The sequence below is a fragment of the Hydra viridissima genome, unplaced genomic scaffold (assembly GCF_058129835.1).
Source record: "Hydra viridissima isolate aposymbiotic clone 2 unplaced genomic scaffold, HvirCarnegie_v1 scaffold_104, whole genome shotgun sequence".
In the NCBI taxonomy this organism is placed as follows: domain Eukaryota; kingdom Metazoa; phylum Cnidaria; class Hydrozoa; order Anthoathecata; family Hydridae; genus Hydra; species Hydra viridissima.
This window is the reverse complement of record NW_028324373.1, coordinates 1-9,091: the sequence shown is the minus strand read 5'-3', so window position 1 is coordinate 9,091 and position 9,091 is coordinate 1. Positions and strand designations below refer to the sequence as shown.

Below are 9,091 nucleotides of genomic sequence, written 5' to 3'. Positions count from 1 at the left end.
TTTTACCTTTCATATTGGATCCATTATCATATCTTTGCCCACGATTATCCATGACAGATAGATTATTTGATTCCAAGGAATACTTACGCATAATAAAGTCTAACAGATTTAATCCTTTTGCTTGGGTTTTTTATTTATTTTTCATTTGGTTTAATGCAAGTTCTTTAAAATTTTATGCCTTTATAATACCTTCTTACTTTTATAATAAAACAAAACAATCATTTTTTTAAATTTAATTTATTTGAACTTTAAAAAATATGCAAAAAACAACTCATTATGCAATGCATCATAATCTGAAACTGCACTATCTTCATCAAAATAGGCTGTTGTAATTGCATGCAATTTTACTAGCTAGATCCTACTATTACAAACAAAAATTAATTATTCACAAAAAATAACCAAAACAAAAAATTTGTAAAAATAATTACATAAATAATAGACTAACAAAGAGATTTGTACATTTTTTATAAAAACATTCAAGAAAATGTTTTTTAAATCTGGAAAATAAGGTGAAGAAATGTCATTCACAACTGACAATAGAAACTTAAGGCGGGGACCGATTTCAGTAAAGCATCATTGTCGGCCATCTTGTCCAGAAGTAAATGTAAAATGTAAACTTTCGTCTGATTGGTTAGCAGCAGAAAACATTGAAAAAAAAAACTGATTGGGATTGGACAAGGGGCATAACTCAGCTTTTACAAAAATGGACTTAGTACCTTTGTTTTTTTTAGTTATAGATCTAGAAAGATCTATATATTTTGTTTCTAAGCAAAATTTTAATTTTGGGCCTTTTTAATGCTGCGCCTGTGTGTTTCGCACACTTCGCACACGCTACGAGCCGGCTCTGTGTATATGTATTTCTTTCTCTATGTATATGTTTATGTATATGTATATGTATATATTCTTATTCCATTTTCTGAAATAAAATTTATTACAAAGTTTTGGAAAGATTAAACATCATTTAGGGGGTCCACAACCCATTTTAAATTTTACATTATTTCTGAAATATGATTTACTTATAAGATTTCTATCATTATGGGAAAATTCTAAATTCTAAAACAATCAAATAAGTACTGTATGCATGTTAAAATTTGGCACTTTTCTGAGACAAAACTTTGAAGCTAAAAGATACTGAGTTAATAAAAGATAAAGAGAAAAACTTTTATTTCATCAAATAAACATAGTAATAAGGTTTAGTTTATATCAACTACCTTCAGCTGTAATCACTGCTTCAATCCAAGATCGGAACGTTAAGCAGGTATTCTTGATGTATTCATCTATTAGAACAGTCAAGGCCTGAGATACTGAGCTGATGAGTTGGTCAGTATTAAAGCTTTGTTGCTTACAAGTTTGTGCTTGAACTTTAGATACTGATGTTCTAAGAATTAAGGTCAGGATTAAGTCTAGGTGGCCAGATATTCTTAGTTCAGAATTTCAGGTGATCAGCAAGCCACTGCTGGGTAAAATTGTCCGTTTGTGACATGTAGCTCCATCTTGCATGAAAACATAATTTACAGCTCTAGGATAATTGGCTTGAACCCAAGGAAGGATGCGAGGCTTCAGAACTCTTTCAATTTAGTTTTAGGCACCTATTTTCAGCCTGGAAGGTAGAAATACTGATGGTCTATTCTTACCATCAGAACCAACCAATCCAAAAATCATGATCTATGAGTGATGCTTTGCCTGAGGTGCAAACCTGACCTTGTCTAGGATATCTGAGACCTTCAAGGATGTGATAAATCATGATAAGAATTTGAGACTGGATTCACTGTGAAATACTTTTTATCCAAGGAGAAGATAGTTGGTGTTTTCTTCTTAAGGATAAATTTGATTTTCTTACATTTTTCAAGTCTGAAGGCCTTTAGTTTTTCAGGGAGCATAAATCTTTTTATCCTAGCTAAAGATTTTTCCCCAGCTTACTTCACAGCCTTTATGAGAGAAAAAATCACTTACCCCAAGATCTCAGACCATGCTTTTTTTTTTCTTAGCTGGGTTGGTCTAGATCCTCCTCTTTTTCTTGATATTGTATTAAATCCCAGAAACTAACATTACTACATAAAGAACTCTGACAACTTCCATAGTTTTTTTATTTGCCATTCTTTCAGCAAAATTATTTTAAGGGTTTATTTACATTTTTATATCTATGAAATTATTGAAATCTTTTGGCAAAACGATTTTTTCAGAAAATTGCTAGGTATAATCACAAAATTTCTACAAAGTTGAGTGCCAACTTTTAACATCCGTATGGTATATTGCATACATAATCTATCATCTTGGGTAGATTTTAGAGCTCTAAATAAATCAAAAAAATATACTTTCTACAATCAAACTGCTTTAAATGTTTTTTACTTCTTAAGTTTATATGAGAAAAAGCATGAAAATTTCTGCATAACAAATCAAATACACATTCACTTTAAAACTGTTTAATAATTCTCCTTCTCTTTTTTGCAGATTTAATTGTTGCTTTCTATCTTGTTCAGCTACTTGAAGCACATTCTGAAAATGTTTTCTAGCAGATGACAAGAAATCTGAACTTAGTTTTACTCCTTAGACTCTCCTAATTAGCTTAGAATCCCAATACAAAATTGTAAGTTTTGATCCACTGTTCTCTAATATTGATTGCAATTTCATGTCCAACTTGTTATCTTGATTTATCAAAGGTTGTATACAAATATATCAGGCAACCAAAAAAGTTCAGGCGGTTTATCCTAATTGCCTATTTCTAAGAAATGTATTAAGAAAACTGGTTGTGGTGGGGGGATGATTTTGCATATAAATTAAAGCTTGTTTTAAGGAGAATCAATCTGTGTGTTTCATAAGTTTTATTTGTGCGTTTTAAATTTAAAAGTCTTAAGTGGAGTATGGCTGTGTCAGATGCGATAATTCGCGCCTGTTTACTTTATGAGTTCAAACTTGGAACCAAAGCTGCAGAAGCTTGTTGTAAGATATGCGCTGCTTTTGGGGAAGGTACCATAGCAGAACGAACGGGTCAAAAGTGGTTTAAAAAATTTTCTTCTGGAAATGAAAACCTTGAAGATGAACCAAGATCTGGAAGACCATCCATCGTAAACAACCAGGATATCAAGCTGGCAATCGAGCAGGACTCCAGTCAAACATGTCAGGACCTTGCCTTAAGATTTAATGTGAGTGATGAAACTATTCGTTTACATTTGCACCAACTTGGAAAACGTTGGAAGTTGAGCAAATGTGTACCTTAAGAGTTGAGTGAAACAAACAAGCTACAGCACTTAACCATTTGTTCTTCATTGCTTTCCCGCCACAACTTAGTGTCATTTTTTGACCGGATGTTGACATGCGACGAAAAATGGATTATGTACTGCAACAAAAAACGAACATATCATTGGCTAGCCAGTAACGATCCAGTACCGATGACTCCTAAACCAAGCATTCACCAACAAAAGGTTTTACTGTGTGTATGGTGGACTACAGCAGGTATCAGTCACTATGAGTTGCTACCAAGTGGACAAACCGTTACTGCTGAGATATACTCAGCCCAATTGGACAGAGTTTTGGTTGCTCTTCACCAAAAACAAGCAGCTTTGGCAAGCAGAAAAGGTGTTGTATTCCAGCAGGACAACGCCAGACCGCACACCACAAAAATCATGCAGGAAACTCCTCACCCTCCGTATTCACCAGACCTTGCGCCAAGTGACTATCACCTGTTTTTGGCCCTGGATAAACATATGAGGAATCGACAGTTTTGAAATAGAGAAGATCTCGAAAATGAGTTAATTTAAGACTTTTATAAAAATGGAATATACCAGCTTGTTTCACTATGGGAGAAAGTTATTCTTGCTGAAGGCACTGTGCACTCCTGAGACCGCCAGGGTAAATTTTGGTTTACTCTAAATTTTTTTGTTTATTTACTATTAATGGGTTAAACAAAGTATTTTGAAATAATTTTTAAAATCTAAACTAACTTTTAAACATAGAAATTTTAGATTTAATTATTTAAAATGTCTAAAATAAATTGCGTCATTTTATGATTGCGTCATCTATTCAATTTGGTACAAAATGTTGCAATACCGATGAAAATAATTATTATTACAGTTAAAAGGGATCATATAAAACTTATATTTTTTTGTCAAAATGGCCGACGAAAAATGTCCAATTTGTGCATGCATTATTAAAGTAACTCCCGCATTACAACTTTACATTCAAAATTTGATTTGGAGAGAATATGATGTAGAAAAAGAGTGTTGTCCAAAAAACATTTGTAATTCTTGCAAAACAAATTTATATGCATTGAACAGGGGTGAAACATCAAAATTAAATGATTGGATTGAGAAAATATCTCAAATAAACAGAGTTTTTTCTACTTTAAATTTCTATTTAGGCAAAAGAATTTCTCACTTTTGCTGTAAAAGTGAAGCTGTAAAAAACTTAATTATGTTGGCTGAAGGTCTTGGAAATGTATCCAGTGAACAAGTTGCTTCTGGGATTCTCAAAATAAAAATGAAAAGAGACAATGTTAAATCTGGAGACAAATTTCCTTTAAAAACCTTTGGAAACAATCTTCTTGTTGTTGTTGACACACCTGATAATAAATGCAGCAGAGCATCCGTTAAAAAGTTATCTATAGAAACTATAATGGAAATCTCTAATACTCTAAAACCTGAGTAAAAGAAAGACTAACCTACTTTGTAAACATATGCGACAAAATTTAGGGAAGAAAATGTTACAACCTAATATATCAACTCAGATAGAGGAGCTGCATAATGTATTTTCAGATTTTTATAATGTCAAAACTGAATCATTCATTTCAGGGGATGAAGAGATAAGTCTGAGTTTGGTATTTGTTAAAGATACTTCTGATTTAATTCTTCATATGATTAATGAAAGAAGCTTGAATCCTTATAGCACTATTGCTAGGGTTTCCATTGATGGTGGACAGGGTTTTCTTAAATGCGTTATAAATGTTTTTGACCCACTATGTAAACATACAACTTCAGAAAGTCTTGATGATTGTGGTGTAAAAAGATCATTGGTTTTGGCTTTAGTTGAAGATGTTTCAGAGCATAATTGTAATCTTAGCAAACTATTGAAACCACTAGCTCTGAGTGATGTAAAATATTCAATAGCATTTGATCTAAAATGTGGTAACTCTTTATTTGGTTTAAGCAGTCACAGCGGCAAGTATGCATGTCTCTGGTGTGAAGGGGAAAGTGCTCTTGAGAGCGGAAAAAAAAGAACCTTAGGTTCAATTGATACCAACTACAACAAGTTCATTGAAGATGGATGTAAAAAGAATCACATGATGGAATTTAAAAACTGTATTTCTCCTAGAGTTGTGTATCTTGATGAACCTCTAGAAACTTTAGTAGAACATCTCATTCCTCCACCAGAGTTACACATTCTTATTGGTATTACTTCTATGTTTGTAAAAATATTAATTACATTGTGGCCTGATTTTGATTCGCGGCTTAAGTCGAATTATATAATCTTTAGAGGTTACCATGGAACTGGTTTGGATGGTAATAATTCACAGAGACTTTTAGATAAATTAGAGAATTTAGAAGTTGACCTTTTAAGTGCAGCCTCTATATTACCAAATATGATATTTCTCCAACCTGTAGTTAACTGTCTTAGAAAGTTTTCAATTATTAAAACAAAAGGTTTTAGCATGTTTATTGGAGAATCTATTGCTGAATCAGTTTTAGATTTTAAAAAAGCTTTCGAAAATCTGCAGCTTCATCTTCTGGAAAAGTTTAAATACCAATTAAATATTAGCTGGAAAGTTCATATTTTAGTATGTCATCTTGTTCCTTTTCTTCAGCATAGCCAGTTTGGGCTTGGTGTATATGCTGAGCAGGCAGGAGAAAGTGCTCACCACTATCACTATCAAGTATGGAAGCAATACAAGCGTTGTTTGGAACACAATGATTATGCAAAACAGCTTAAGAAAAGTGTGATTGAGTTTGGTATAAACAGTTTCAAGTAGTCCTTTTCTCTCAATTTTTAAATTTTTTAATTATTGTGAACTTTGAAATGATTGAATTATTTTATAAGGAATTTCAATATTTCATGTTAAACTGCTACATTTATTGCCTTGATGTTATATTGTTAATCTAGAATTTATCTTAATTTTATCATAAAAGATCTCATTTTTTCATTTTAAAGTTGTATTTTTTGTAACAAAAATTGTTTTAGAAGTGTAATACCCCTATAAATTTCGAAAAAAATCCCCGCCCTCCTCATAAAACCCCCTCCCCCTCCATATGTTATTTTAGGTAAAAACTATTTTTGCAAAAAAAATATGTTTAAAAGTTAGTTTAGATTTTAAAAATTATTTTAAAATACTTACCTAAACCTAATATTAATAATTAAACAAAAAAAATTAGAGTAAACCAAAATTTACCCTGACGGTCTCAGGAGAGCACAGTGAAGGAGACTATTTTTCAGAATAAACTTTATTAAAACGGTTTTTATGTGTATTTATTTATGCATCTGCAAAACCGCACAAACTTTTTTGGTTGCCTTATAAATAGAAATAATGGTTCAGTCAAGACTTGCTTCTAATATCAAGGCTTTTGTATAAATAGCCTGCTGTGCAGGTGTCATCTTAAAATGTGTTTCAAATTCAACAAGTTGAGGGTTTCATATAACATCATGAGATATGAATGCTGGCATTTTAGTATGGGAAGATTTTAAAAAATGACCTCTACAGCTTCAACTGACTTACACTTTTACAGCTTCAACTGACACACTTTGTCTGGTGAACAAGTGAGGCACTTACACTAAAAGTTGTATTTTAAGTTTTCATTTTCTCTTGACAAGTCTTCTTAATCACCTTGCTGTCAGCAATTTACATTTTCAGTTAACACTTTATTTTGTGAACTAAAATGTTGCTAAAGAGCCAGACTTCCTCAAAGGTAGAAAACTCAGATCTTCTGGATTTTTAATCAGTTGTTTTACGTTATTGGAGTAAACAGAAAATATCTGGACTAATAGGTCTTTCAGCTTATTGATCTTATTAACAGATGCTGGCTGCTGATTTTTTACATTTTCATCAAGAAGCTTAATAATCTTTTTATAAGCCTTTTAATCAGTAACCAAATAATGTTGATGACCTTCTTCTATTTAGTATTGCTTTCTTAGCAGATGAACTAGGATTGGCATCCAGAACTTCCACTTTAAAAGGAGTAGCAGAAGTCAAACCTATGTTCTCATCAGTGATCCATTCCATTATCCATTTAATTCTGTACAAGTAAAAAGACTTAATCCAATATTATGCTTCTAATGACCTTAACAACTGTTATAGTTAAAACTTTGTACAGTACATCTATTACAATTTTATTTTATTCTTTTAAAACTTTTGTTTAGATAAGATTTTTAATTAGATAACTAAAAATATGTAAAATAAGCTAAAGAATGCAACTTCTGTTTGGTGACATCTAGTGAATGAGCAACTAAAATACTAGATACCAGTTGTGGCAATTTAATTTACCTAATCAAATTTAATTATATAAAAATTAATTAACATGAGATTAGTTTGAAATGGACAATAGTTTATTAAATAAATGTAGTACATTAGGTCTTTAAGCTCAAAATTTCAAAATTTTTTCACTACCTCCAGACAAAGCCTGAACCTCTTGCAGGTGTTCTTGACGTACTCAATAGAGAGGTTATCTCATGACTTCCTAATGGATTGGCAAAGATCGTTCAGGTTAGGAAGTTTTTTGTAACAAACCCCAACCTGAACATGAGCCTATATGCTGAAGTTGAGAGGATTCAATTCTAGTAAGCTATGGGACCATAATTCTTTATCCCAGAAGTTGATAATCTCTTGTAGCCAGTTTTGGTCTGAGTTTGCTGTATGGCAGGGGGCCCTATCTTGCATCAGAATATAACTTTGGTTGTCGCTAAAAGTGGCTTGAACCCAAGAAAGGACATAAGAACAAAGCAACTTGTCTAAATACTCCTTAGCCCTCATTTTGAAACCAGAAAGCAGAAATACTGGTGCCATCTTGAGGCCATTGGAAGTAACTGAGCCAAACATCATTACCTGGTTAGAGTGTTTTGTCTGATGTCTCATGGATTTGATGCTATCTGGGACTTCCTCAACTTTTATCTTCTCCAACACATTCATCTCCTTGGTCATCATATTCATGACCTTAAGAGGGTTTTTCTTGATTCTATCTTTGACCTTGGCTACAAAAAACTTTGTTAGCAACAGGACACTTACAATTAGTCCTTGGCTTTCTTTTGATATACCCTCACTAACCAGACAATTTTTGATGTTGCAAACTATCTATCTGAACACATTAAGAGTCTTGACAGTCTCTGAAGAGTCCAAACATGACAACTTGACAGTCTCTAGAGTCCAAACCTGACAACTTGACAGTCTCTAAAGAGTCCAAACCTGACAGACTCTGAAAATTCCAAACCTGACAACTCATGAATTTCTTCTTGTATTTTTTCACAAGCATTTTTTACAAAAAAATAACATTAAATTCTATAAATATTGGTTGTGAATACCACAGGTAAAAAATTCAGAAAGATTGAACTATGTTAAAACAACCTAAATTGAAATTAATTTCATGGGTAAAATAGCAAGCTGCAAGCAGTAGTAGAGATAATTGGTAATGAATTATGACACCAATGACAATAAATTAAAATATAGGAGAAATTTTTAATTTATTGCATTTGAAGAATAAAATCTACAGAAACAGAAGAAAATTAGAGAAAAATGTCAAAAATTATAATTTTGAGGACCCCCTAAACTAACTCATAACTTTACAAAAATATAAAAATATATTTAGATTATATAATGGTTACATTTATCATGTTTAAGGATATTTAAGTGCCTTGTTCATCCCATACTTTTAAAAAAATGCAACATACAAATTTTTCTCTAACAACATTTTTCCAGCTTTCATTTCTTTCTAAAATTTTTTTTTTTAAATTTAAAAAATATTTTTTGAAACTCTGATTTTATATAGTGTTGTTCTAAATTAAAAAATTTAGTTGAAAAAACTTTTTTCTTATTTTTCAGATTTACATTTAAACCTTTCATTTTTCATGCTAAGATAACACAACATTTCTCTCCATTTTGAAACTTGAAAATAAA

General features: G+C 31.7%; 3 pseudogenes; all 3 read left to right on the top strand.

Annotated features, from left to right (window-relative positions):
• Nucleotides 1–2,861: 2,861 nt before the first annotated feature.
• LOC149875921 (histone-lysine N-methyltransferase SETMAR pseudogene) lies at nt 2,862–3,218 on the top strand (annotated as a pseudogene).
• An 87-nt stretch (nt 3,219–3,305) lies between these two features.
• LOC149875920 (histone-lysine N-methyltransferase SETMAR pseudogene) lies at nt 3,306–3,725 on the top strand (annotated as a pseudogene).
• Nucleotides 3,726–4,359: 634 nt separating this feature from the next.
• LOC149875919 (uncharacterized) lies at nt 4,360–6,206 on the top strand (annotated as a pseudogene).
• Nucleotides 6,207–9,091: the final 2,885 nt, after the last annotated feature.